General features: G+C 43.2%; 2 long non-coding RNA genes across 4 annotated transcripts; one reads left to right on the forward strand and one right to left on the reverse strand.

Annotated features, from left to right (window-relative positions):
* Nucleotides 1-14,823: 14,823 nt before the first annotated feature.
* LOC139070568 (uncharacterized) lies at nt 14,824-16,825 on the forward strand. Its single transcript, XR_011521059.1, has 4 exons — nt 14,824-15,334; nt 15,574-15,680; nt 16,265-16,370; nt 16,448-16,825. It is a non-coding gene; the product is annotated as an uncharacterized lncRNA (long non-coding RNA).
* Nucleotides 16,825-24,662, reverse strand: LOC139070567 (uncharacterized). Of its 3 annotated transcripts, none has more exons than XR_011521058.1 (7): nt 23,991-24,662; nt 23,643-23,749; nt 19,412-19,476; nt 17,952-18,116; nt 17,740-17,849; nt 17,350-17,517; nt 16,825-17,149 (listed from the first exon to the last, which is right to left on the reverse strand). It is a non-coding gene; the product is annotated as an uncharacterized lncRNA (long non-coding RNA). The 3 variants fall into 3 exon arrangements; XR_011521057.1 differs by having other exon boundaries at nt 16,825-17,281; nt 23,991-24,661; XR_011521056.1 differs by having other exon boundaries at nt 16,825-17,517; nt 23,991-24,646.
* Between the last annotated feature and the right edge of the window lie 1,102 nt (nt 24,663-25,764).

Consider the following 25,764-nt stretch of genomic DNA (forward strand, 5'->3'; position numbering starts at 1 on the left):
GCCCATTTAATGTCAGAAACCTTAATTTGTGAGCTGCATATTTTGCTTCTCTCTTTGAGAGGCCTTGGTTTGCATATGCAATAATCCTCATCACTCCATCCTCTTCCTGATACAAAATGGCACCCAGACCAGTAGAACTGACATCTGTGTGGAGGATGCATGGTTTTTGAGGGTCAGCAAAGGCCATAACCAAATGAGAGGTGAGATTGCGGATTACTGTTACGAAGGTTGTTTGGCACTCTGGGGACCACCTTCCTCCAAATGGCTTCTTAGGGTCCAGGTAGGTTCTGTTTTGAGCCTTTGTCTGGAGCTGCTTCTGTGATGGGGATAACCAGAGGTGAGATCCTTAAGAGGTTTCACAATCATTGAGTATCCATGAACAAACCTTTGGTAATGTCCTGCGAAGCCAAGGAATGATCGTGATTCCCTCAGGTTTTGGGGCACTGGCCATGAGACAAGAGCCTCAATTTCATCTGGATCAGTGGCAATGCCATTCTCAGAGACTACATGACCAAGGTATTTAACAAAAGACTAGAAATAATTCTATTTCAAATCAAGTTTATTTCTATAGCACCAAATCACGACAAGAGTCGTCTCAAGGCACTTCACATGGTGAACATAGATAAAAAATGGATTTGATAAATCATAGCGTAATGGGTTCTCATTTAGGTTTAAGGAGTTGTTCTGTTTGGAGTTAGGTTCATAGAAATGTTGTCTGAGAGTGCAGCCTCAGCCTTTTCTGAGCTGTCATTCAGTCTGGTTGCCTTGACAACACATGTGCGATCAGGGAGTAGAGGAGGTTCTGGGGGGTTCTTGTAGTTGTCAAATAAAATATGAATTGGAATCAGATTCGTGAGGTTTGTCTGTTGTGCCACAAAGGTTCCCCAATCACAGCATAGCAGAAGGATTTCCTTTGAGATCAGTGTGCTCATGAAGAACACGTTCCCTCTAGAGTCTGTAAAATTCTTAAATAACACACATTAGTCATAATATAATGTTAGATTCCCTTCTGTCACAGGTGTCTTTTATTGGTTTTAGCACCAATAATGCGCAACAGCTGTTTTTCCACTGACATATTTACATGCTGGGCAAATATAATTTGTGTATGAGGAACATGCGTGGATGACTGAGACCTTCAGTATTGCGGTTCCCCCGTTCTGCCACTAGATGCTGTGCGTACGCACGGTCAAAGATGTTCTTAAATTTAGGAACGTTTCTACGCACAAGTGCAAACGATGGAAAACACACAACGCATGGGATATTTCCTAAGCACGAAAAACGCAGGAATCTGTGCGTACGTTTGTTTGATAAATGAGGCCCCAGAAAACCAGTGATAACTGTTCCATACATCAAAGGCATTACAGAACAAATAATAGCAACAATGAAAAAACAAAACATAAACACACCAACAAAACCAAACACAAGTTCGACAAAGACTAGTACACCCAAAGGACAAAATGTCAGCAGGATATAAGTGTGGAGTCATTCGAACTCCCATGCAAACGCTGCTATAAATATAGATAAGAGAAGCGGACACCAACTCAGCACACGAACATGGAAAGGAGTGTGAGAAAGAAACAAGTCGAAGCTACACCAGAGCAGCCAAACAAGAAGCAGAATGCACAATAAAGAAATCAACTGTAACAGACCACTGCACAAGACAAAACCAGACAATAGTGCTGAAGGAGGAAGACCGGACCACCTGAGTCACTGGATTAATTAAATAAAACTATTCTCTTCAGCTTATGTGGGGTCATGTTGCAGGGGCAGTAGCCAGAGGAGAGAGGCTCAGACTTCATTCTCCGCAGCCACTTGGGCCAGCTTTTCCAGGGGAATCCCAAGGCAATCCCTGGCCAGCCGAGAGACATTGTCCTTCCAGTGTTTCCTGGGTCTACATTTAGGTCTCCTCCCAGTTGGAAATCCCCAGGAGGCATCCAAACTAGATGCCTGAGCCACCTCAACTGGCTCTTCTCGATGTGGAGGAGCAGCAGATCTACTCTGAGTGCCTCCCGGATGACCGAGCTTCTCATCCCAACATGTTCCCACACCTGAAGCATCGTAAAATGTTGCTAGATGACCAAGAGTTTGTTTCCGAAGCGTTGGGCACACGTGTCCTGAGCCAACACGCTGTCCCAGAGTGTCGTTTTCTGACGGCTGCGGCAAAATAAAGATCTCACAGAATTCTGACATTTACCCTTTTGCTATTTAACCTTCCCCTCACCCTCATCCTAACCTTAACCCTCTTACACTCTCAAAACGTTGTCTCTAATTGTAACGCCCCTCTCAAACACAGTTAATGGGAAGTTTAGAATGAGCAACAGGGTTAAGGTTAGGATGGGGTTAGGAGAAGGTTAAAAAGCAAGAGGTTAGAAGTAAATGTCGGTGAAAGGTGCGTTTTACTGCGGGCCTCTGGAACCGTTGCTCCGGCACAGCGCGCTGCCTCCCAACGCGTTAGGACGCATCAGAAACAAACATTTGGTCACCCAGTGTCATTTTTCGACAATTCGGGGGTAAGAACCTGTTGCTCATCCTATCTCTAAGGGAGAGCCCAGACACCCTGTGGAGAAGATTCATTTCAGCCTCTTGTGTCTGCAGTCTCGTTCTTTCGTTCACTACCCAAAGCTCATGACCATAGGTGAGGGTAGGGACGTAAATATACTGGATAATCAAGAGCCTTTCGGCTCAGCTCCCTCTTCACCATGACAAATCGGTACAACGCCCACATCACTGCAGACACAGCACCAATCCATCTATCTATCTCCTGTTTCAGCTTTCCCTCACTCGTGAGAAAGACCCCAAGATACTTAAACTCCTCCACTTATGGCAGGACCTTGTCCATGACTTGGAGAAGACATTTTTGGAACACACCCTGTGCATCCCTTCCACATCGGTAAGACATCGCCACGAGTTATTTTATTCATTTTTTTTTTGGCACAATGTCACCAGATGGGCACTGTACTGGTGTGTAACAATGCTTCAGCCTGCAGCTGGTTAGAGCCTCTGGAAAAATGTTTCCACACATTTTTTTAACATTAAATGATAAGGTAGCTTCTAATGGTAAAAGTATCCCAGGGCAATACTGGCATGGCTTACCTACAAAAGTCTCTCTCTCTCTCTCTCTCTCTCTCTCTCTCTCTCTCTCTCTCTCTCTCTCTCTCTCTCTCTCTGTCTCTGTCTCTGTCTCTCTCTCTGTCTCTGTCTCTGTCTCTGTCTCTCTCTCTCTCTCTCTGTCTCTGTCTCTGTCTGTCTCTCTCTCTCTCTCTCTCTCTCTCTCTCTCTCTCTGTCTCTCTCTCTCTATGTGCGTGTGTGTGTGCAGATGCTCTTCTACCTCTCTCCTCTCTTTGTTGCAGATCAAACCAATGCTACAGCCCCCTGGTTGGGGCTGATATAACAGTGATGAACGTGATCTGAAAAACAGTATGGCGGAGAGCAATGACCACCTCATCTGCTTCTTGAATCGTCTTTACACAAATACAATCCACAATACTAGTGTAACTTTCTCTAAATTACATATAACCATCAGATGCGTTGCATTTTCAGAGTTGAACATAAACTTCAACACATTATTTCCTTGACATTGCATGAAAACCACTCAATTCTAGTGCTTTTACATGATTACTCAACTGTTCTCAAAGCATTTGGGTCTATTTTCTGACTTACCATACATATTGCTACTCAGTTATTTGTGCACAGAATTATGTTAACATTTTAAACTGGCAGTCAACACTCTTCTTTAAATTTACTCTCCTTTGTCTCTTCAACACCTTAAATGAGCACAACAAACTGCATTTTACTGTGTTTACAGCTTAAACACAACTCATCCTACTTCCTGGTTATTTTGTGTGTGAACACAACAAAACACAAACAAGGTTTATTCTTTTAAAGCAGATTAAAAATTACAACTCTGGATTTTATTAACAATCATGACATCTCAGCTGTTAAAGTCAGTAAGATTTTCCCCACTGGATTAAGTACCTACTATGTAGCAACACAAGGTTGCTCACAAACAGAGACAAACCCAAGTCCTCCCTATTCCAATTAAATGTCTTTTTTCGACATGTACTGACTTGAAAAACAGTTTAAAATGGAGAGCAATGACCATCGGAGAGCTGCTTTCCATGGCCATTTCTCATTACCAAAGGAGGCTAGCATGTTACTGTGGATTCGACAAATATGAGCAATTCAATTCAAGTTTATTTATAACGCACCAAATCACGACAGGAGTCGTCTCAAGGCACTTCACATAGTAAACATTCCAATACAGGTCAGTTCATTAAGTCAATCAGTAAAAAGTTTTCTATATAAGGAACCCAGCAGGTTACATCAAGTCACTGACTAGTGTCAGAGTCTTCACAGCAATCCTCATACTAAGCAAGCATGTAGCGACAGTGGAGAGGAAAACTCCCTTTTAACAGGAAGAAACCTCAAGAGAATCCTGGCTCAGTATAAGCAGCCATCCTCCATGACTCACTGGGGATCGAGAAGACCGAGCAGACACACACACGCACGCATGCACGCACGCATGCACGCACACATGCACGCACGCACACATGCACGCACGCACACACACAACAATTAAATACCAAATAGTGTTTTTATGGCTACATTGTGATTTCTTACTAAATTTTCTATTTAGTAAGATAAATTTTATTGTATTTATCTTAGTGAATCTATAAGAAATTCAATAGGTAAACTAGTATTAGCATATTTCAAGGTAACGTGTTACAGTTTTTTACAGACGTTGGGACCCATTTCTCAATACTAATGTCACTTTTGCTAGACACTTCACACAGTTCTTCTAACTGAGTTTCAGCTTGGCTAAACAGTTCATTTCACATTCAAAATGCACTACAACCACCAAAACACTTCATCCAGGTCTCAGATAAACATATTCCTCCAGAACACTAGCAAAGGTTGACAGCCGACAAACACACTTTGTCACCCACAAAACAAAGACCTAAAAAACACTAACAACATGTAGCGTTACATTTTCTTGTGTAAAGCAAGGACACATCTCTGTTCATACTTCCAATAGATGTTACTGGAATGAATCAGACATGATGCAGAATTAGTCAATATTTCATGTTGTTCATTTATTTTTAATGGTATTTGTTTTTGCACTAAGTACTTCCAAAACACAAGACTTTGTAAACACAACATCCACTGATACAGAATCAATATGCTAATCTACTCAGTCTTCTCCATTTGGCCACAGGTTCTCATCCACATCACATCTTATGTCATCTAGGGCAATACACCTAGGAAAGAAACTTCTGGCATGCCTGATCCATCCCTGGCAATCTACTGCTGATATGTCCAGGCATCCAGCATGCATTGCATCCAGAAGGGACATTTGATCATGTGGATGATGGTCGTACACCTTCCACCACCATGAGGCAAAGAATTCCTCTATGGGGTTGAGGAATGGAGAGTAAGATGGGAGGAAAAGTGACTCCAACCAGCCCAACCCCCAGCCGTTCCTCCCCATCCCCGCATATTTCTCTCCTCCTGCTCCCTCACATCATCACACAAACATGCACATAGGACCTTGGGGGATGGACAAGTCAGGGAGAGCGGGTCTGGACCCCATTTCCACATTCCTGTGGCAACCTGCCCCCCAATTTTATTTGCACCTTATACACTTCCACTGACGACATTCCACACAAACACACACTTAGGGCCTTGGGAGTGAGCACATTCAACGGCATTTGGCAGGGGGATTTCTCAGCCTCCTCCCGAGTGCCGGTGCCCACTTCCAATTTTAAACTGCACTTAGACACTGAGGGCTGTGGCTGTAAGTGGGGTGGTACGGTGGCATCAGCTGGCATAGGCCAGACAATGCCTGCACTGCCCACTCACCACAGCCATGGAATACACCTCATCAACACACAACACTATAATGGAGCAGGCGGAGGGAGACTAGGGGTCTTAGCACACCTCTGTTGTTGCTTGGCTTCCTGGGGCTGGAGGCTAGGAGGGAGATCTGGCCGTCTGGTTGGGGTCTGGGGTGGTAGGTTGCTGTGCTCAGCGTTGGGCGGGTGAGCCTACTCATCAGCACCCCAGCAGAAAGGGTTAAACTCTGGTAACCGGTAATGGTTGTACCCAGTGTACAGCAGTACCAGGACCAGAGTGAATAGTGTGTGTATGGGGAGCATGAGTGGATGTCTGGTGTGCATTTTTGTAAGTCTTTGGTTGTATATGTATGTGTGAGCATGAGGGAGGGAGTGTGTGACTGTGTTTGTGTATGACTGTATATGTCAGGTGGGGCCTTTGACTCCTCCCCTCTCCTGGGACCTCCTTTGATGATATAGATCTCCCCCCCTCCCCCTGCCACACCTGGTGTGGGGTGTGGTGCCTTGGTCTGCCTGAGTGTTCGTGGCTCCCGGGTCAGGGGGTTTAAGATCTTTGACGCCTGCCTGGTCAATCCCGGTGGCTGCCTGGGGGTCTGGGTCCCTGGGCTCTGCTGGGTCCCCGGCGGGGGTGGTCGCCCCTGAGTCCCGGGTCGCTGGGTCCCGGGCTCGGCCGGCTAGGGGGTGGGAGGCGGCGGGCGGGCCTGTGGACTTGCCTCTGATATCTCCCGGGACTCTGCCGGCTGCTGGTTGTGGCCCCCCGGGGCGATCCTCTGCGCCTCTCGAGGGGGGCGGGGGGCCTCTCTGGTTGCAGTCCCCTTGGGGTTCCTGTGTTCTGGGGCAGCGCCTGGATCTCTGGGACTTGGAGCTCCCCCCGTCTCCTACGCATCTTTGGGGCAGATCTGTGGTCCCTCACACTCTCTATTGGACGCTCCTATAGAGAAACCTTACATAAACAAGCGCGTGTACACACACAGGTGCTCACATGGTGCTCTCAAAAGTATGGGCTTGGGCACGTTCAACACTTGTCTTAAGGCTGTCGTTGCCACTAAATGCACTATGATTTATTATCGTGTGATTGTTCAGTTAAACAATGTTGATTTTATATTTCATCATCACGTTGACGCAGTGATAGCTTGATCCTGATGTATTGTTGTGTGTCCCATTTTTTTCTGCTCTTCTCTTTCTGCAGGTCTGGAAGCAGACTCTTGTTCATTATTGTTTATTTTTGTGGACCCCCCCCCCTTCCTACCATTTGTCTTTTCCTTTCTCTTTCACCTCTGTCTCCGTGTCTGGTCAGAATTACAAAGCATTCAAAAACAATAACAATAAAATTTGAAGTATCAGGCATGACACTTAAAGCAGACGCTTTGATTCTCCACCTGAGAGTAAATCTGTAAGGCTTGTTACCAGCATTCAGACATCAATTCTGCTTGCTTCACAGCCAGACAGGACACGGTTAAAAAAAAAAAAAAAAAAAAAAAAGGAAAAGTGACTCCATTCTGGGATGGGCCACAAACCACTCTGTGACTGCATGGGAGTGGTGAAATGCCACATTGTCCCATACAATTATATATGTTGGCTGATTCTGTCTGTCCACATCCTTTTCCTCGCCTAGCACAACCCTTCCAGCTGTGGCTGGTTAAACTGCATTCATGTTTCAATAACATATTGCTGTTGGATTTTGCTGTCATATTCAGTTTTGCAGTATGTTATTGTTTTGAACATAAGTTTTACAGTTTTGTGAACAGTATGTAAGCAAGTGCAAAATGTCCTGTTAGTACAATGATTTTTGGCAGTTGTTGTGTCTGAGTGAGAGGGGACTTCATGACATTTGAGAGATGTAGTCACTCAATGCATTTTGTGCCAAAGCAATGATAATTGATCCTCAGTTTGGCCCACATAGACTTCTGTTGTGCACACTGTATGGAGAGTTTTGCAAATGTGACCTAAGTATTGAGAAATGGGTCCTAACGTCTGTAAAAAAAAACTGTACTATCAGGAGAGGGAGACTGTTTTAGTGGTTAGCAACAGTGTTCAAGCCGATGGCCCCGATCATGAGGCTACCCCAGCTCAGCAGAACATTGTTGCAGCTTCTTCTGTGGAGAAGAAAAACACTTTGAGAAAAAATAAACAGTTGGAATAGCCGGAAATAATGCAATTAAGAGAGAAATTGTAGAAGAAAGTAGTCGATTGTGGAAAGTGGTCTGTATGTCGTCCAGCAATCTAAGCCTATAGCAACACAGCTACAGAGATAATGCTTGATAACCTAGCCATTTAGATGGAGGCATGTTGGAGGCAGGGCAAGGGAGAGCTATCTTTACCAACTGTATTATCTACCTCCCACCACTCCCCCACTTGTCCGGTTCTGGGCTAACATCAGATTTTAACCATAGTCCCTATCAAATAAAAATGTTTTAAGCATAGTCTTAAAAGTAGACAAGGTGTCTGCCTCACAGACTAAAACTGGGAGCTGGTTCCACAAGAGAGGAGCCTGATAGCTAAAAGATCTGCCTCCCATCCTATTTTTAGATGTTCTGGGAACCACCAGTAAACCTGCAGTCTGAGAGCGAAGTGCTCGGTTAGGAACATATGGAACAATCAGGTCACTGATGTATGATGGAGCTTGATTATTAAGAGCTTTATATGTGAGAAGAAGGATCTTAAAATCTATTCTGAATTTAACAGGCAGCCAATGTAGGGAAGCTAAGACAGGAGAGATATGATCTCTCTTTTTAATTCTCATCAGAACTCTAGCTGCAGCATTTGGGGCAAGCTGAAGAACTTTTAATTACATGCTGTGGACTTCCTGAGAGTAATGAATTACAGTAATCCAATCTTGATGTAATAAATGCATCAACTAGTTTTTCAGCATCACTCCTGGAAAGGATGCTTCTAATCTTAGCAATATTCCAAAGGTGTAAGAAGGAAACCCTACAAACATATTTAATGTGGGATTTGAATGACATGTCATGGTCAGAGATAACACCAAGGTTCCTTTTTTCTCTGAGATTAATGTAATGCCCGTTCAGGCCAGGTGATTGACTAAGCAATTTACTTTTCTGAATTTCAGGTCAAAAGATTAGAGCTTCAGTCTTGTCTTGATTTAAAAGCAGAAAGTGTCACGAGCCCCAGCCCACAGCACTCCAGCTCCACTCCCTCAGCCAAGCCATCAGCACCCTAATCTACTTCACCTGCTCCACGCAATCACCTCATCCCGCTTACCTGGTTCCACAGCTATATATTCACCAGCCAGCCACCAGTTCCCTGCCAGATTATTGAACACTTTTGTCATTATATTCTCCAGCACTTTGAACCCCTGCTTGAACCAACGATCCTGACCTTGTTTCTCACCATCGACCTACCCACGTGCCCACTCCCTGACTGGATTCTTGCAGCTTCTGATTTTCTGTACTCCTGACCTATTACACGGGCTCTGCCTCTGGATCACCCCTCCTGTTCTCGTCACGGATCTCACCGGCTCTGACCCTTGCTTCAGCCCGACCAAACCTCTGCCTGGTCCTTATTCTGGGTATCACAGCCTAGCCCTCCTAGACTCCATTCATAATAAATTTGTTCAAATTGCCTTACTGTGTGTGTTGTCTTCACGGGTCCCCAAGTTCTGCTCCTAACAGAAAGTTTTGAGTCACCCAATTTTTTATGTCTTCAAGACAAGCCTGTAATCTACCTAACCAATTAGGTTAATCAAGGTTAATGAATAAATATAACTGAGTATCGTCAGCATAACTGTGGAAGTTTATCCCATGCTGTCTAATGATTTTACCAGTTGGAAGCATACATATAGTAAAAACAATTGGTCCAAGGACTGAACCCTGTGGTACTCCACAAGTAACTCTGGAGTATGAAGATTTGTCATGTACATTTACAAAATGAAACATATCAGACAGGTATGATTTAAACCAGCCTAGCGCTGTTCCTTTGATCCCTACAACATGTTGAAGCCTTTCTAAAAGAACATTGTGATCAACTGTGTCAAAGGCAGCACTGAGATCTAACAAGACTAGAACAGACACAAGATTCTTATCTGAGGCCATGAGAATATCATTTGTAACTTTCACAAATGCAGTTTCAGTGCTGTGATACTCTCTAAAACCAGAATGAAATTCCTCAAACAGATCAATAATATTTAGATGCTCACGTAGTTGATTGGCCACTATTTTCTCAAGGACTTTGGATAAAAATGGAAGGTTCGATATTGGTCAGATATATGATCAGAATTAGGTCAAATGAGAAGCAGCTCATTGCACCAGCTGGGGTTAAATAACTTGTTGCCAACTGCAAGATAATCACCCTGCAGTAACTATCCATTATCTTTGTATGTGTTTGCTTAGGAAAACCCTAGTATTGACTTTCTTTTGGCTGGACAGTGTACTTTTTACTTTTTAAATAAACAATAAACTTCTCCGAATACCACAATGCTGTACCTAAAGAAATAAAACAAAGTAAAAAAAAATAAAAATAAAAAATCCAAATGAATTTGTGTGAGCAATCATGGAGGGAGCAATATGTAGCGTTAGGCTTTATAGCGTAAGGACTGCATATTTAATCATCACCAATAAGATGTGATGATACCATATAAATATGAAATGTCAACCTGATTGATCTTTGAATGTTTAACCAGAATAATTTAGGATCCTTTGCTTGTTCAGGGACCATAAACACACTTCGTATTATTGGGGCAGAGTCAAGTATATAGTTTAAAAAAAATTCTAAACTAATTATAATACATGACAAGCTATGAATAATGATATGCGATGGAGTGTATATGCACTGATGGAATGTGTGTTGTAGGTGGTGTAAAGTAGATGTGTATCAGAACCTTTGTATCTGGAAGAGATTGTGAATTCTGGGTGCAGCAAGAAGGTCCTGGGTTTGCTTCCCGGCCTGGGATCTTTCTGCATGGAGTTTGCATGTTCTCCCTGTGCATGCGTGGGTTCTCTCCGGGTACTCCGGCTTCCTCCCACAGTCCAAAAACATGACTGTTAGATTAATTGGTCTGTCTAAATTGTCCTTGTGTGTGTGTGTGTGTGTGTGTGTGTGTGTGTGTGTGTGTGTGTGTGTGTGTGTGCATTATTGTTTGTCCTGTGTGTCTCTGTGTTGCCCTGCGATGGACTGGCTCTCTGTCCAGGGTGTACCCCGCCTGATTGCCTATTGACCGCTGGAGATAGGCACCAGTCCCTCCCCGCGACCCTACGTGGACAAAACGGGTTCAGACAATGGATGGATGGCTTGACGTAAGGACAATATTCATTTCAACTTCACTGAATTAGGCACAGATTATTCAAACATTTCATACAGCATCTGGTTCATTCAACCATATGATTACTTAACTTATTTAACGTATGAGTTGTAAAAGTTCACTTTTCATTTAGAGTGTGGAATCCAGCAGTCTGAGATGAGGACAGCTTTTGTTTGGAGACCTAGTTGGGCAATCTTGTCTTCATGGACTGTCAACAAGCACTGCAGAATATTTTGGGTGTTAGAAGATAGAATAGAAACTCCACCTAGATAGTGTAATTATGTCTGTAGTAGTGATGTGTCGGTCGCCAACGAACCGGCTCTAAGAGCCGGCTCTTTGAAGTGAACGACGGGAGCCGGCTCTTCATTGGGAGCCGTCCCCTCCCCTCCTCCCTCCCCTCTTGCTTTGGTAAAAGCTACAGGCGATTGGTCAACATGTGTGACTGCGTGTCCAGACTGTCCACACACAGAGCAGTAGGGGCGGGGAAGAGGGAGGATTAGACTCAGACTCACAGCAGAGCACATGGGGGGGGGGGGGGGAGCGAGACGAGAGGGAATGAGGAGGAGGAAAAAGGCGAGCGAGAGAGAGGAGTGTGCGACGAAGACGGTGAGAAAATGAGTGCCAACAGTCGGAAAGTGGAGATTTCTTAAAGTGTTCAGTTATTAAATCCATAGAAATGATAAATATTTGAAAAATTGCATAATTTTTACTTTAGTAAATCATTTTACATAAAATTTTGCATTATTTTGGTTATGAATGTACTCTATGCAACAGAAAATCTGAGGAGCCACTTGGGAGCCGAAAGAGCCGGCTCTTTTTGGTGAGCTGAGCCAAAAGAACCAGCTCTCTAAAAAGAGCTGGAATTCCCATCACTATTCTGTAGGTGACCAGTCACTGTGTGGTCAATATGAAGGTCAAAATTGACCCTTTCTGGATGTTACAACACCATATCAACTTGTGGTTGGTAGCAATAGTAACCCTTTAAGTTCCAAAGTAGCAGATTTGCAACAAGGGGGGGCTGGGATCCTGTTTTTCCAGGGCCAGCAGCCATGTGCGGCGCTCAGCCAACTGTGTCCACAGGAGGGACAGAGATCTTGGGAGGGGCGCAGAGCACATTCCTGCAGGTTGATGGCCTCGTTGTGAAGTCCACAATCTGAAGGCGGGGTGGGGGGTAGGACGGGTTCCACAGCATCTGTCTGCATTCCTTCCTTCGTGGTGGATGAATATTTGCAGCTTCAAGGCTGCATTGGCGTCAGATTAGGATAACAAGACTGTGTTTGGGTCAGGCAGAGATCATTTTCCCTCTGCCTTCAGTCTGTAACTGGTCATTCCAGTCCTTCAGTGAAGCCAATTTGGGTTACTAAACATCTCCACACCGTCGGGTGACCCTCTCCGAGATGACATCCATTTTGCTCACTAACACCGGTAACGCAGCTAAGACATTGTCCAGCTTACGATTCACCTCGAGTAACATCCCATTCTGTGAGGTCTCCGCCCGGACGGTGCCGTCCATGGGTGCGGGTCGCCCTCCAATCACTCCCGTCATCCCAATTTTTCGGAATACCAGATATCCTCCCACTCCAATCAGAAGAAATCCAGTGATCATCAGGCCAAATATCCACATATCTTCGACATCCTCAATGGACAGCTGAGAGAGACAGATGACCTTCCACTCCTTCCAGGAATCGAGCAAATATCCCGCTGCGTGTGTCCCGTGAGGGGAAGTGGGAGCCCCCTCCTCCGTTCTCATCGTAGAAAAAATCTTATCAATCACGTTGAATGACCAATTAATTAAATCCATTTCTGAAAAATGGTGGTTTCCAGAGGAAATGCAGAGAAGCGCTCTGTAGGCAGATGGGACAAAAAGAGCCTTGGGAAAAAAAGATAAGGGAGCAAAGCAGAAGCAACTGTGGTCTGTGAGGGCCAGGAGAAGAAAAAAGCCAGAGCACATACAGGCTTGAAATAACTTCAGTTTTGTCTTCAATCCACATTCAAAGTTTCTCTCTGAACCTCCTCCTCTCTGTAGATGTTAAAGTGTTTAGATATCGGGATTTTGCCCGTAAACTTTTGAATGTGTATGTTGCGCATTGATAACAGGCCATATTTGTTTTTGCTACACAGTCACTCACACATGTGCACAAAGATGAAAAAAGATGTCAACTAAGATGCTTTTGCAGCTACACCTAGCTGCTTGCATTTGGTGTGTTCATAGAGCTCTTCATGTAAACTTCTTGTAGAGGGTGTGATCAATAAACACGTTTTTTTTTCTCTGCGTGATCTCCTGTAGAAGGAAACATGGCATCTAATATGGCATCCCCCAGAGACTTAGACTCGTGCTAATGCATTTTAAACCCAATTTGTTTTGGTCATTTTTTATGAAGCCGCCAACACTTTTCAACCCCTAGGCATCATTTAACTGATTTTCAACAGGATTTTGATGGATATTTCCAGAGATTAACAACAAAAAACTACACATTGTCACTTTAAACAACCAAAAGCATTTCTAATAAAGTTTTGATATCAGGCAGGGCATTATAGCTAAATCTCCACCTGTGAGAATAAGGCTTGTCTTTGGCACTCAGACATCAATTTTGATTACTTCACAGCTGGACAGGATATGAGGGAAAAATAGTTTGTAAAGACTTATGTGGGGGGGGGGGGAGAGAGAGAGAGAGAGAGAGAGAGAGAGAGAGAGAGAGAGAGAGAGAGAGAGAGAGAGAGAGAGAGAGAGAGAGAGAGAGAGAGAGAGAGAGAGAGAGAGAGAGAGAGAGAGAGAGAGAGAGAGAGAGAGAGAGAGAGAGAGAGAGAGAGAGAGAGAGAGAGAGAGAGAGAGAGAGAGAGAGAGAGATGTGTGAGTTGAGCTTTGGTCTCCAGTATGGTAGCACTGAATGAACCAGCCACTGTGCCAGACATATTTTAGCTTTATGTGTTCCTGAGTCAGGCCTGGCCATGTGTTTGAGAGCAAGCATTCTGATTCACCAAGCACTGCCTTCATTACTTCTTTCTGAACAAGCGTACAATGGATTTCTGTGCTTGCCTGTGTGTAATTTATTAATAATTTAAAGGTTTGCAGGCCATATAAGATAAGCTTGTGATACAAGGTTTGTGGGTTGTCAGATGGTGATCACTGGGCTATTAAGCACTGCTCATCTTTTGTTTTCTATTTTCCACCGTTAATCTTCTTTTTCATCTAGTAATTGCTGCTTGCCTGTCGTCCTTGTCTGTTTTTGGATCAGGATCATTTTGATATCTTGCTCTGAAATTTAAATTTGTTATTCAGTACTTTATTAATGTGCCCATCTGCTGCATGACTGTGCTTCATTCATTAAACCAACCCTTGAAATGTGTTCAGGTGAAACAGGAACAATGGTGCAAAAGTCCATTAATGTCAGTAATCCAGCTCAGACTGAGACACCATCTAAAGGCTCAGGAACCCTTTTCAGGTGTTCTGAATTCATTAGCTGATTAGAGTGGGACACAGAGTTTTGAAACTTTTCACAATGTTCTAATTGTCTGAGATTTTGACTATTGGGTATTCATCAGCTGTAAGCCATTATCATCACAGTTATAACACACAAATGCTGAAATACCTGGAATTGCATGGAAGGAGTCTATGGGATTAGATTTGTGCCAATAGGATCAAGAAAAACACTTTGGAGAGCAAACAAATTTTAAGACACTGAGAGAAAAAACATTTGTTTCAAAAGAAAAACTTACGATCTGAATCAGATTCTTAAAATGATCAAGAAAAACACTTTGACGGTCAAACAAAAATTAAATAATTGACAGAACAAAAATATTGACTAAAGGAAAAAAACATGTTTCAAAAGTAAAACTTACGATCTGAATCAACTTCTTAAAATGAGTAACAAAGTATGTTTCCTTTTTCTGTTTGCCTCTATGTGTTTTTGTTATCAATGTCCTTAGTTTTGTTCTCGCTGCTCACAGCTTTGCTCTCACTACCAGATTTGCACTTACACTGTCTGGCTTTCTCCTTTGCAATCCCTGAGTTTTTGGTTGCAATTCTGACACAACCCTTTCGGGTGGGCGGGACTTCTGAGAAGTCCTCTCCCATAGGACAGTGGTTTCTCTTGAGTGACAGTTCAGTGACCTGGAAGTGATGTAGCCTCCAAGACATTTTTTTTTCCCACCTGGTCAACAACATGAATTTTGAGCCCCAAACACGTTATTTCTGCTGTCTGTGGTGTCTACTGAGGATCTAAAGTGAGTATTGATAATATATTTGATCTTTTCTTAGTTAATCTGTAAGTTAAGCCACTTTTTAAGTTGGTTTTAAGCAGATGTTAGCTCACTAGCTAGCTGCTAAGCAAGCCATTGTGCTAGCCTCAGGACAGTGGTCTATTGTTCCAGAGACGTATTAAAAACTCATCTTAACATATTCATTACCGGTTTCATGGAATAAATTATTGCAGTTTATGTTAATAAGTTTGCTAATTTTTCAGGAACCTGTGGAACATCAGAGACTTTGCAGCTACTGGAGCTAACCTGTGTACTGCTAACTTGCTACAGAGGAAGCAGCAGAAAGCTGAGCTAACAGGCTGTTTTGCAGGTAAATACTCTTTTAGTGGAACTGCAGGACTTTTATGGTATAACTCAGACAGAATCTACATGAGCTATTGTGGGAAGACATTTAAACTACATTTACACACACACACACACACACACACACACACATATATATATATATATATATATATATATATATATATATATATATATATATATATATATATATATATATATATATATATGCATTTTTTTATCCAAGTTACTTGGACGGGCTAAACAAGTTCATAGTTCTGCCTGCTCCTTTTTCGGTGAAACGAATGGATTTTATGATGTAACTCTCTAGTAAATCTATAGTAACCATAGTCTGGTGACTAGTGTCTAGTTTAGCTACATTTAGCTTAGCTGGAGTAATGTAGTCTAACTCTGCCTCAACTGGTGACTTTTCTACTTCATTGTCAGCCAGACAAAATGTTGCTGCAGAGAAACGCCCAAGGTACTGACCCCACAATAGAAAATCATAATGTCCACATTTATTTCCCACAATCTCAAACGTCACACTAAAACTAAACTTTTAGCTCTGATTTAATTATTTCCTTATTGATATCTGTTTTCCCTTTGTTGTAGGTAATCCTCAGGTGTCAGCAGGAGGTGACCACCTGCATAACGGAGCACCCTGGTTCTGAGCCAGTTGCACCTTTGTGCTGCTCTTTGGGGAGGAAATGCTCAGCAGGTTCAACAACTGTAAAATTGATTTTGTTCGTAGATTTTGTTTAGATCTCATACATCACCAGTTTTTCTTTCTTACAGACACATGCCTCCATGTGGTCAGGTGGTGTTGGTGTGATCTGGGAGGGCACACTCATGTCGTCATCTCCTTGTGCCGTCTCCAGGATCATGATGGGATTTCTCTGTGCCTATAAAGCAGGGGTATTTACTTCTGGGCCTGGAGGGCCGGTATCCAGCACGTTTTAGTTTTAACTCTGTTTCAACACACCTGATTTCAGTCAGCAGATAATTAACAGGCTTCTGCAGAGCTGCTGCACAGGTAATTCAACCACTGATTCAAGTGTGTTGGAGCAGGGAAACAACTAAAATGTGCTGGATACCAGCCATCCAGGACTAGAATTGATACCCCTGCTATAAAGCCTTCCTCCCTCCTCTGGACTTTAAACAATAGTATTTTATTACGGTTTACCTGCTTTAGTAAATAAATCTCAATTTATAAATTTCCTGTTTTGGTGCCTGTCCATAAAATCCTGCATTAGACACCGAAAGCTGAATGGATGCCTTTCATTCACTTTCACATTCAATGTATTTTTAAAGATACACTTGAAATTAATATCAGCTGTTTAACAGAGTGGTGCAAAATAATCGCTGATGTCATGATTTTTGCAACAACCTGACCTTCATGCAGAGAAACTCAGGAGACAAATGAGCTAAAAACAGTTTATTAAAATGTTTGACGGATGACTGAAGAGGTAACTGCTGGAGATCAGGAACCAGAAGCTTCTGCGAGGAAGAGCAGAGGTTAGTAAGAGGCAACAGGTCAGGTTTTTCTTAGACTGTGCAGGTAGCTTACAGAGTCTGAGAAACACCACAGAGATGGAGCCACAGGTTTTAGTGTTTAAAGATCAGAAGGCCCTGAGGTAAAATTGAGTGTTAGTAATGACTAAAGAATGACTTACAAAAGGAAAAGTTTAGGTACTTACGGTCTAAAATTGTAGCGCAGACGGGAGACAGCAGAATGGTGGCGAAACAACCAGAAGTCTGGGAGAATGACAGCATGAGTTGCAAGCGGGTGAGCAGAAGGTAGTGGGTAAGCCGACTGCCAGTATGGTTGTGTGATCAGGAGCTTCATGGAAAGAATTCCCATAGATCTGCATAGAACATGAGAACGTAAGTTTGAAAAACGGCAGAGTCATGGGCTAGATATGGGTTAAAACTCTGATGAGTGACCAGCTACCAGCTTTTATTCAAGGATGGGGTTACAGGTGTGAGGATGTGCCTGCCCCATGAGAAGAGTTTTCAGGTAAGCCTCTCCATGGTGCTCTGCAATGGTGACTAGCAAGGCTAAGGAAGAGATTAAAGGGAACACAAACCCAGGACTCCAACCCAAACTCCTGACAGCAACACAACGACTCCTCCCACAGGCGGTTGTTCCACGGGAGTACAGTCACACGCAGCTGCCCGAAGTTCAGCATCAGGCAACCTGTAGGCGATGTAATCATACGTGGCTTCTGAGCATGCAAGTTTATTCTAGCCGTACGGTGTACAATAATAATAAAGATTTATATTGTGTTGTGTTGCTCACCTTACAGGTTCTTTTAAAATCTTAACCTGTGCCTGCTTAAAGCAGGTCTTTCAGGTCTTTTGAACTAGACACAGAGAGGTTCAGGCACAAGTACTTAGTCAGACTCCTGATATGGTAGAGCATCCACCACCACCGACTCGGACAATAGGTCCATATGCTTGTCAACTGTAAAGAATGGAAAAAGATTACCATTAGTACAAATATTTATCCATAACCATCACTGTGGGTTTATTATACAGCATATGAACTACATGAGGTGGGATTGGTCTGCAGAAGGGATGTGTATTTTTGACTGAATTTTTTGTAGGAATATTCAATAAACAGTCCAAACTGATACTTAACATATATAACATGAGTTAAGCCGGGCGTACACTGTGCGACTTTTTCACTTTTTTGAGCCGATTTTCCAGTCGTGCAAGAATCCACGACATCGGGGCGAGTTTTGCGCCGAGCGGTCGTGTAGTGTACAGGGGGTAACGAGAGGTGATTAACACCACGTGACCAGCTGCCGATCAGCAATCGTGAGGTCACACGGACTTCTGGCGTGTTTAATATTTCGCTCGTCCCTCGTGAGGGTATCGCACTGTTGAAGCGGCTCTGCGAGCAGCTGCGACCCAAAATGTATCAGAACCGCTCACGGCGCATGCGCAATCCTGCATCAACGCCGCTCGCTCGCTATTTCCCTAATAACACACGCTGTTAATTTTTGTCTCTACACGTTTTTTTTTACTCACAAAGATTGTCAAGAAAGCATGCTTGTCGTGTTCATGTCAAATTAAACTGATCACAAAACACAGATTTACTTTCTTTATTTCGTTTTCCTCATCCAACCCCCATAAATCCCTGTGTGTCCTCCTGCAGCACTCCCGAAGGACAACAGGCAAAACAAGACAAAGTCTGACGTGTTGAGTAAAAACTGCTATTTTTAGCACATTTTTAGGGCCGACGTGTTGCTACCAGACGTACAGTGTGAGCAGTCAGGTCGCATCCGAGAACTGGGTCGTGCAGTGTGAGCGCATGACTCGTGAGATCTGCCCTGCGAGGAAGTCGTACAGTGTGAGCTGAAGCTGAACGCTGCGAGTGAAAAAGTCGCACAGTGTACGCCCGGCTTTATCTGAACCATAATAGCGAGATTTAAATTTCAATGGTGGAAACAAAACCCAATGCACACTGCTGCCAACTAGCGGTCGACATTTAAAGTGCACCAAAACAAAGAAAATACACAAATGTTTGCATGTAAATTCTTCCAAAAATTAGATACACTGCTTTTGAAAATGGATGTAATATCTCAGGAAAAAATATCACGATATATTGCCATATCGATATTTTAGAGACACAGTTTGAGAATATCGATACAATATCACTGGGAAAATATATCGCGATATATTGTCATATTGATATTTTCTTACATCCCTTGTCTGCAGTGTACTTTGTGTACACTATGGTGTGTCTTAGCTCACCAGCTGCAGTTGATGCATGTGGCCGTGTAGCACTTCCATTGTAATGCAATGCAGTAGTTTTCAATCTAAAAAGAAAGAACAAATAAATAGAATCTATATTTTTGTCTAAAAGATATTTTTATGTAAAAATTAATTAAAAGCATGTATTTAACTCATTATTGATTATCTGCCCTGGATAACATTCTTTTGATGGAGAATACAGAACACGTGACAGAAAGAAAGAAGAAGAAAATATCATTTCTATAGCGCCTCTCAAGATAAAAATCACGAGGCGCTTCACAAAAACAAAAAATATAAAAATTGTAAAAATATAAAAAAAGCATTTCGAAAATGTTTAAAATATATTTAAAATGAGCAAGAATAAGCTATTGCGATTTAAAAGAAAAAATGTTAAGAAAGAGAGAGAGTGAATAGGAAAGAGGGAAATCAGTGGATCCTGAGGAAGGTGGAATAGGTGGGGAGAGCAGAATAAAGAGAGAGAGGTGAAGAAGGTCATACAAAAGCCAGCTTGAACAAGTGAGTCTTCAGCTGCTTTTTAAAGGAGACCACTGAGTCCACTGATCTCAGGCTCAGGGGGAGAGAGTTCCAGAGTCTGGGGGGCCACAGCAGCAGATGGTCTGTCACCTTTGACCTTTAGCCTGGTGCTGCACAACCAGTAGGCTTTGATCACTGGACCTCAGGGACCTGCTGGGGGTGTAGGGACTTAGAAGATCACCGATGTAAGATGGTGCTTGTCCATGCAAGGCCCTATAGACCAGAACCAGGATCTTGAAATGAACCCTGAAGTTGACTGGCAGCCAGTGAAGCTGGAGGAGAAGCGGAGTGATGTGGGTGTGTTTGGAGGACTTGGTCAGAAGCCGAGCACAGGCGTTCTGAACCACCTGTAGACGGTTCAGGGAGGTTCTGCTCAGACACGTGAAAAGAGAGTTACAGTAGTCTAAGCGTGAGGAGATGAAGGTGTGGAGAACTGTCTCAAGTTCAGAGCGGGACAGAATGGGACTCAGCTTAGCAACGTTCCTGAGATGGAAGAAGGAAGAGCGAACAAGAGAACTGACATGAGAATCCAGGGTGAGAGCTGGGTCAAAGGTCACACCAAGATTCCTGATGGAAGGTTTGGTGTGGGAAGCAAGCTGACCAAGAGAGTCTCTGACTTTGGGAACCAGCTTGTCTGGGGCACAGATGAGGATCTCAGTCTAATCTTCATTCAGCTGAAGAAAGCTTCCAGCCATCCAGGCTTTGATAGAGTCTAAGCAGGTGTGTAACAGCTGCAGCTTAGACATCTCATGGGGCTTAAAGGAGATGTACAGTTGGATGTCATCTGCATAAAGATGGTAGGAGATTCCTTTGAAGGAACTCAGGATGCGCTGAAGAGGAAGCAGATAGAGGAGGAAGAGCAGAGGCCCCAGCACAGAACCTTGTGGGACACCATGAGCAAGAGAGGTGGTGGAGGACCAAGAGCGTCAGTTTGTTTTCAGAATTGCTGGGGACAATAACCATACACTTGAGTGGGGTTTAAAAATTGCTGGGGACAATAAAGTAGGCTAGCACAGGGGTCGGCAATCCGCGGCTCTGGAGCCGCATGCGGCTCTTCCATCCATCTGATGCGGCTCTCTGTGCTTATAAAATAATGAATGGATATTTAAATAAAATGCTTTATATTTTACTGCATTAATTTTACATCTGTATGCCAATTCTAAATGTAAAGATTGTCTGCGTAAACCTGAACAGGTCCAACCCGGTCTGCGGTGGTTGACCGGTCATGCTTGTGCGTAATCATATCGGCACTTTATGAGCTGAAGAGGATGTGAGATTCTGGGATTCTCCTCAGCTCCTGGATGTGTCGCCACATTGGAGACAGGAACAAGCACTATTCAGCCAAAGTTTCATAATCAGGGAACATTTTTGTAAGTGACAAGTCTCTCTGAGAGACAGAGTTTGGAAAACACTCGCTTCAGTGGGAGGAATCTTCCCGCATGCGCACTGCATGGTTCTCTGCGTGGCTCTGGGGTTAATCAAGTTTAATTGTTTCTCTTTGCAAAAATCTTCACAGGAAGGCAAAACAGTTAAACGGCAGGTTACATATATTTCCATTTGACTATTTATTTTGACAGATGAACTCCAGGATGTTGCTTGGTTTGAAAGAATTACCCCGACGCACACGGATGCGCATGGATGAGCTGACATTTTAATCGTTAACGCACATCGCGGAGGTAAAATATTCCCATCAGAACATCAGAGCTTTATACTGGACACTGTGTTCAGCGTGGCTCGGAGCGCCCACGGTGGACAGTGAGCTGAAGATCTGGGGTTCCAGCGCAGTGCAGAACCACGCGCATGCGATAGGATTTCCTCCCACTGAAACAGTCTAGAAACCCGGTCTCTCTGAGGGATGTGTCACTTGGAAAAATGTTCTTTTTATGAAATTATGAAACTTTGGCTGAACAACGCTTGTTCCCGTCTCTAATATGGAGACGCATGACGCGTAGAGACATTTGATCACGCACAAAGTTTATGTGGAGCAGAAGCGGTCGGGCCACGGCAGGTGAAACGTTCCTAGCCTACATGAAGTGTAACTGTTTAATTGTAACATTAATATGTTACTGGACACGCTGGTCTGGTTGGTTAGACCAGTGTTTGAAGTGGAAAACACACACACACACACACACACACACACACACACACACACACACACACACACACATCAATTAAAATAATGCTGATAGCGTGGACTAGAAGCCAGGTGATGGTTTACGTATTTAAATGATGATCAGGCTGCTGTAAAATGTAATCTCCATCCACATCCAGACACAATTATCCTCTATTCTTTCTCTATTTGCTCTGCTCTTGTCTGGGCTGATCAGCTGATGGTGCGCACGACGCGCCTAACTAGCGGCCGATGCACATTTTACGCATTTGGAGAGGTGGGCTGGATGCTTTGCGTTTACTGGAAGATGGTCCACTTAACGCACGGGTGTAGACTACATATTAATGACAAATGAATGAAAATTAAATTGTGTGTTTTTACTTCATATTTTATAAATAAAAAGGACGGGGGAACACATTTATGACGTATTTTTAAACGAAATGCTCTAGCGCGACCTGCCTGCTTCACTTAAGTCACTGCTTATTAAGGTCCGTCCAGAATTACCGTGGGAAATGGGTAATAATGGCTCTTTGATGGGAACAGGTTGCCGACCCCTGATAAGATCTGAGCTGGTAAAACAAAAATCCTCATCAGCAGGCGTTTTTGAAAGTGGGGGGGGGGGGGGGGGGGACACAGCTGCCAATCACAAATTTTGCCGGGGACATGTCCCCGGCGTCCCCGGTTAAAATGACGCCTATGTGGAGGACCTAAACTTGGAGACGGCCACAGAAATGGAGTACTCAGACAGATAAGAGGAGAACCACTCCAGAGCAGTTCCTGATAGGCCTATCCGTCTCTCAGCCTCTCCAGTAGCAGGTGATGGTCAACAGTGTCGAAGGCTGCAGTCAGGTCCAGCAGGACCAGAACAGAACAGTCCCCTGCATCACTGTGAGTCAGAAGGTCATTAGAGACCCTAAGAAGAGCTGTTTCAGTAGAATGAGCTCTACGAAAACCTGACTGTAAGCAATCATAGATGTTATGTTCATCAAGAGCAGCTGTGAGTTGTTTAGCCACAACCTTCTCCAAGATCTTCGAGATGAACGGAAGTTTAGAGATGGGTCTGAAGCTGCTGTGGAGAGAGGGGTCGAGACTCGGTTTTTTAAGAAGCGGGTGGATCACAGCGTTCTTAAAGTAAGCAGGGACCTGACCAGAAACCAGAGAAGCATTAATTATAGAGAGCACGCTGGGACCGATGGACTGAAAAGCACTTTTAAACAAAGATGAGGGTAAGATGTCGAGGGGGCATGCAGAGGTCTTCATAGAGGTAACTATGAAGAAAGCACATTGAATCTGATTTGTCTTGTTCTGACAAACAAATGTCAGATCTGTATACTGGAAAGAAATTTATTATCAAACATACTCACTTGGATAATTATTCAGTCAGAGTTACATCATAAAATCCATTTGTTTCACTGAAAAAGGAGCAGGCAGAACTATGAACTTGTTTAGCCCATCCAAGTAACATGGAATAAAAATTACATGTATCTGTATGTAAATGTAGTTTAAATGTCTTCCCACAATAGCTCATGTAGATTCTGTCTGAGTTATACCATAAAAGTCCTGCAGTTCCACTAAAAGAGTATTTACCTGCAAAACAGCCTGTTAGCTCAGCTTTCTGCTGCTTCCTCTGTAGCAAGTTAGCAGTACACAGGTTAGCTCCAGTAGCTGCAAAGTCTCTGATGTTCCACAGGTTCCTGAAAAATTAGCAAACTTATTAACATAAACTGCAATAATTTATTCCATGAAACCAGTAATGAATATGTTAAGATGAGTTTTTAATACATCTCTCTGGAACAATAGACCATTGTCCTGAGGCTAGCACAATGGCTTGCTTAGCAGCTAGCTAGTGAGCTAACGTCTGGTTAAAACCAACTTAAAAAGTGGCTTAACTTACAGATTAACTAAGAAAAGATAAAATATATTATCAATACTCACTTTAGATCCTCAGTAGACACCACAGACAGCAGAAATAACGTGTTTGGGGCTCAAAATTCATGTTGTTGACCAGGTGGAAAAAAATGTCTTGGAGGCTACATCACTTCCAGGTCACTGAACTGTCACTCAAGAGAAACCACTGTCCTATGGGAGAGGACTTCTCAGAAGTCCCGCCCACCCGAAAGGGTTGTGTCAGAATTGCAACCAAAAACTCAGGGATTGCAAAGGAGAAAGCCAGACAGTGTAAGTGCAAATCTGGTAGTGAGAGCAAAGCTGTGAGCAGCGAGAACAAAACTAAGGACATTGATAACAAAAACACATAGAGGCAAACAGAAAAAGGAAACATACTTTGTTACTCATTTTAAGAAGTTGATTCAGATCGTAAGTTTTACTTTTGAAACATGTTTTTTTCCTTTAGTCAATATTTTTGTTCTGTCAATTATTTAATTTTTGTTTGACCGTCAAAGTGATTTTCTTGATCATTTTAAGAATTTGATTCAGATCGTAAGTTTTTCTTTTGAAACAAATGTTTTTTCTCTCAATGTCTTAAAATTTGTTTGCTCTCCAAAGTGTTTTTCTTGATCCTATTGGCACAAATCTAGTCCCATAGGAGTCTGTCTCATATATTAGTTTCACCCTTTAGGTTGAATCAGTGACAAACATGATTGTCATTTGTCCAGTTTCACCTAAAACCCCCACAACTACTGCCATGTGTTTGTAGAGCATATAGATTCATAAACACTGGCACTAAACACACGCTTGTTGATCTGCGTGGAGGAATGGGCCAAAATACCAGCTACTGTGTGTGCAAACCTGGTAATGTCATGGCTCGAGGTAAGTGCCTAACCCAAGACATGCAGAATCATCACACAAGTCCAAAAAATAAAGTAAAATGTCTTTATTATAAACGGAACTAAGAACTGATACAGGGAAGTCCTGTGCTGAGGAGCCAAGACGGCTCGAGTCTTTGAGGTGTCGGTGCTGAGAGGAAGTGTAGCCGGGGAGGACGCTGAGCAGAGGATGAGAGATGTCGTAGAGTGAGGCAGCAGAGGGAAATCCGAGCCGGAACGTCGGAGGAGGACGGGACGTGTAGAATAATCCAGAATTGGAGACAGCGAGGGTGAGATGATGATGAGGTGATCCTGAGCGAGACAAACAAGTATAAGGGAATATCCAAATCCAAATCCGAAACTACGATCCAAGGTCAATAATCCAAACACGAGTTAAACAGGTTTCAAGGTTCAAGGTCGAGTGGCTGGTGCTACCTGAACTGGTACAATCATCCGGCGAAATGAAGTGTCTCCGTCCTCCTTTTAAACCTGCGTTCCTGATTAGGGAATCGTCTGCAGCTGTAGTTCCCTCTGCTCCCCACCTGCGGAGAATGAACTCAGGTTCTGGTGAGAGGAGATGATAGAACTCACCTCTGCTCAGGGACATGACAGGTAAAGACCTATAGTAATCGTTTGACCTCTGTTATTGCCAACAAATGTTATGTTACAAAGTATTGAGTTGAATTTTTGTTATTGACCAAATACTTATTTTCCACCCTGATTTACAAATAAATTATTTAAAAATCCTGCCATGTGAATTCATGGATTTTTTTTCACATTCTGTCTCTCACAGTTGAAGTGTACCTATGATGAAAATTACTGACCTCTGTCATCATTTTAAGTGGGAGAACTTGCACAATCGGTGGCTGACTAAATACTTTTTTGCCCCACTGTATATGTCTACATAGGAATATGTATACATGTATCATAAACAATAACAACAC

Source organism: Nothobranchius furzeri, chromosome 7 (assembly GCF_043380555.1).
Source record: "Nothobranchius furzeri strain GRZ-AD chromosome 7, NfurGRZ-RIMD1, whole genome shotgun sequence".
NCBI classification, from domain to species: Eukaryota; Metazoa; Chordata; class Actinopteri; order Cyprinodontiformes; family Nothobranchiidae; genus Nothobranchius; species Nothobranchius furzeri.